Consider the following 4,478-nt stretch of genomic DNA (forward strand, 5'->3'; position numbering starts at 1 on the left):
TTTTTCTCATAAATGCATACTGGGATTTCCTCATCTTATAAAATTCTTCATTTCTGATCAGTTTCCACCACACACACACACACACACATACACACACACCATATCTCTAACATCTTCAGATGCAGGAAAGATCAATTTTAATATCTATCATTTTATTCATAAATAATGCTTCTCTAAATTTAAAATTTTTAAAAAGATTTTACTTATTTGCCAGAGTGAGAACAAGGGAGTGCACAAGCAAGGGGAGCGACAAGCAGAGGGAGAAACAGGCTCCCCACGGAGCAAGAAGCCTGATATGGGACCCCATCTCAGGACCCCAGGATCATGACCTGAGCCAAAGGACTCGATTCCAGGACCCCAGGATTAAGACCTGAGCCGAAGGCAGACATTTAACTGACTGAGCCACCAAGTGCCCCAAGTAATGGTTCTCTAACAGAAACACTGAACTTGAGGCATCTTTGGGGTCCCAGTTGGAGCATTGCAAAGGAAGCCAGGTGACTCAGAAATGCTTCTGGGGTCAGCAACAAGGGGAAGAGTTCAAGCCAGGAGCACCTGTAAGCTGCAAGGAGAGGGCAGACAGATTTCTTGGAAGCACAGGAGCCTGGAGAAGGTGGGTCAGAGCCAAGGCTGAAATGAAGAAGAACAAACCCAAAAGGAAGAAAAGAAACGGAACATGGAGACCATCCTGATACTAAGCACGGAGAGAGTCTGGAAACAAAATGGGATGTCAGTGTCAGAAGCTATAGAGTTGGCATGAAAAGGACTGAGAAGTGTCTTCTGTGTTTGGCTCCAATAGATCAGATCAACTTGTGTGGGGGCCGGGGGTGAGCTGACAGAGAGCAGCGCAAGAAAAGGAAGTAGTGTGACGGGTGGAGACAAGCCATGTAGTCCACGGGCTACACTGTGCAGGGAAGTCAGAGGCGGAATTTGAGCATTTGTTGACAAGGGCAGAGCTTAGATACCATTCAACTGTGAGGGGAGTGAGCGAGTAGGTTGGCGGATCAAGTACAAGTGAGAGTGAGGAAGTAGGAAAAGACAGAATGCCTAAAACCACAGAGATCAGGCTTGGAAAGGAGGCTGTAGGGCCATGCAGGGTGGGAAGGTCTATCCTGACCAGTTTACCCAGGTGGGGACAAGAGTACTGGTGGCTGACCTATTGAGAGGAGAGGACGCTCGGGAGAGGAGTGGCTTCATGGGATGGTGGAGCACCTTGAAGAGAGCCAGGCCTGGGGAAGGGAGTCTCTGCATTGTTTATCCCCACTGGTGACAAATGATGGCTCTTCTTATAAGGACTATGGTCAAGGAACAAGGCAGGATCAGCTACTGCCTTTCGAGATATGGTCTCAAATTCTTTGCCTCAAAGAATAATCTCTCCATCTCCAACCTCTAGAAGCATCTTCCTAAAGAGCAAACCTGAGCATGCCATTTCCATGCTGCAGACTTCATCAGCTGTGCTGCACATGAGAAAAAAAAATTCATTCCAAGGTGCCTGGGTGGCTGGGTCAGTTAAGCAACTGACTTCGGCTCAGGTCATGATCTCAGAGTCCTGGGATCAAACTCCACATTGGGCTCCATGCTCAGTGGGGAGTCTGTTTGAGGATTCTGTCTCTCCCTCTTCTTCTGCCTCTCCCCTTGCTCACTTGTGAATGCTCTCTCATTCTTTCTCTCTCCCTCTGTCTAAAACAAATAAATAAATCTTTTTTAAAAAAATACATTCCAGCCACCATTTGCAAAACACTGTAGGGCTTGGTTCAGCTTTCTCATGTCTTACATTGCATTTCTTCTCCACAGAGACCTTGTCTGGCCATAGGAATAATGAAGCCCATCCTTCCCTTCTCACCACTGCACCAGCCGGCAACCATCTTGTTATTCATCTTATATGACTGTGTGGTAGCTCACATTATGGTCTCAAAATACATTGTTTTAAAAACTTCTGCCCCAACAAGAATCGAAACTCCATGCCAGTAGGAGCTGGGTCTGTCTTTTCCAGCCTGCATGCTCTCTCCAGGAATAGTGTCTGGCTAACAACAAGGCCTGAGTAACTCCTTGTTCTTAGTTTACCCTCACCACAGTATCATTGTTATCGCATATGCTGTGTTCTCCACTAGACTGGGAGCTCCTTAAGAGCAGGGATCTTGTTTCAGAAATCGTAGCCCCAAATCCTAGGACAAAGCTTTATGTATGGGTCACAATCAATTCTGTTATCCAGATAAATGCAAAACACTTCAGGAAGGGTCAGAACGAATGCATATCATCTAGGTTTGAACATTAACTTGCTGTGTGACTCCAGTTAAGACACTTAACCTTTCTCTGTACTTCAGTTTTCTCATCTGCAAAATGAATTATTTGGGTTGTATCAGTATTCCTTCACCTCAGACCTAGGGAATCTGAACTTCTGGTGTTTAAACTAGGAAATGTGTCTTTTTTTTTTTTTTAATTTCCTTGGCTTGGAAACCATGAGAACATGATTGCTAAGATCATCTCAGCTCTAATATTTTATGATTCCATATTTGAATGCCAAGCCTATAGCAAATAGGCTATATTTGAGTTTCCATCCCAACATTGACCCAACAGAAGTTCTCTCCATGATGCATGCACCTGCTGCCTAGGACGTCAGGCTGCCTGGGAGCTGTTTCTAGACTATAGCTGTCTCTGGGACAGCACTTCTCAAATTTTCCTGATTACAATAGTCACCTGGAACACTGATTAAAAAATGCAGATTTCTGGGCTCTCCAAATCACATTGAATCAGATTCTTGCGGAGAACCCTGGAGTCTATGTTATCAACAAGGGTTTCTATGATCCAGGAAGCATCCTTGGGAAGCCCCACTCAGAGACAAGAATAGAGCCTAGAGAGGTGAGTCCATGCTGAGTTATAAGATCTGTTGTCAGCCAGTTGGCAACTGAACAACACAAGGACAAACCTATTCTGGAAACCCCATTTATATGGGATAACACACTATGTGATTTGTTTGTCCACATCTACCTATTCAGGACTATTTAACATCTAGGTGATGACTCTCATTCCACCATGACCAAAATGCTTTCAGAATCATAAGGAATCACATAAGATACATAGTATATGGTTTGTTGAGCAAGGGCAACTTAATCCAAAACAGTCTGTACAGTCTCTCTTGAGGGGAGTTAAAACCATGGGCAGGTGTCACTGAACATAGTGCACTTCTCTCATTTATTTTCTGATCACACATGGGAAGATGATTGTCTTTCTTATTTTACTAAGGGGCAACCAAACCTCACATTGTTTGAAACAGTGGACCCCACTATTAATGATAATCACACATCTGGGAAGTATAAAAAGAATTCATGTCCAGATTTAGAGGGTCTCATAGCCTCTGATTTTCCCATCACCACATGATAACCCCTCACAGAAGGAGACAAGAGCCCAACAGAGCAACATCAAGTTCCTGAAGGGTCTTTCCAAAACATTTTCATACTTGCTTTTTTAGAGCCACAGTTCTTTTCTCAGAGGTTGATGATTCCTTACCTCCACTGGTCAAAGCTATACCTTCAACTATCTTAGGTTAACAGTGAACTAAAATTTTTGCTGACCAAAGTTTTTGATGGCATAAGGCAAAAGAGAAGAAAATGCTGGAGAAGGCAGGTATCAATAGAGATTTAAGAATGGAAATATTACTGTCAAAGAAAAACTACTTTAGGGGCACCTGAGTGACTCAGTCAGTTAGGTATCTATCTACCTTCAGCTCAGGTCATGATCCCAGGTCCTGGGATGGAGCCCAGAGTTGGGCTTCCAGCTCATCAGGGAGTCTGTTTCTCCCTCTGCCTCTCCCTTCCCCCCCCCAACTCATGCTCTCTCTCTCTCTCTCTCAAATAAATAAATAGAATATTTTTTGAAGACCCTACTTTATAATTGCCCACAAGATCAGCACTGACTACACACAGAGAACACAGGTACACATAGAGATTTGTTCTAGTGTAATAGTGAGTGTTTGATTCAACTAATATTGTTACGATTTTCACACGGTCCATGTTAGCTTTATACCTCTTTGTCTGGGAAATTACAGAAAATCTACTGTGTAGTCCCTGCTCTCACTCACTTGAGCTTATGGTCACATCGAGACAAACATTAGAATTTGGCAAACATCTAGAGCCCTTCTACACTTAGCCAAAACCCACAAAATGCTCAAATCACTATATCTTGGTTTTTTGATAACTGTCATGGTTTATATAAAGTGAAAACTCTATATAAAGGGAGGTATAAATTTTCTCAGACAACACATCTGTTATTTAAAAATTTCATGAGGGGTACCTGGATGGTTCACTGGGTTAAGTGTCCACCTTTGTCTCAGGTCAGGATCCCAGGGTTCTGGGGTGGAGGCCCACTCTCCCTCTCCCTCTGCCTGCCACCCCCTCTGCTTGGGCTCTCTCTCTCTCTCTCTCTCTCTCCCTCTGTCAAGTAAATAAATAAAATATTTTTAAAAAATCTTTAAAAAGCTTTAA

This window comes from Martes martes (genome assembly GCF_963455335.1).
Source record: "Martes martes genome assembly, chromosome: 9".
Taxonomy (NCBI): domain Eukaryota; kingdom Metazoa; phylum Chordata; class Mammalia; order Carnivora; family Mustelidae; genus Martes; species Martes martes.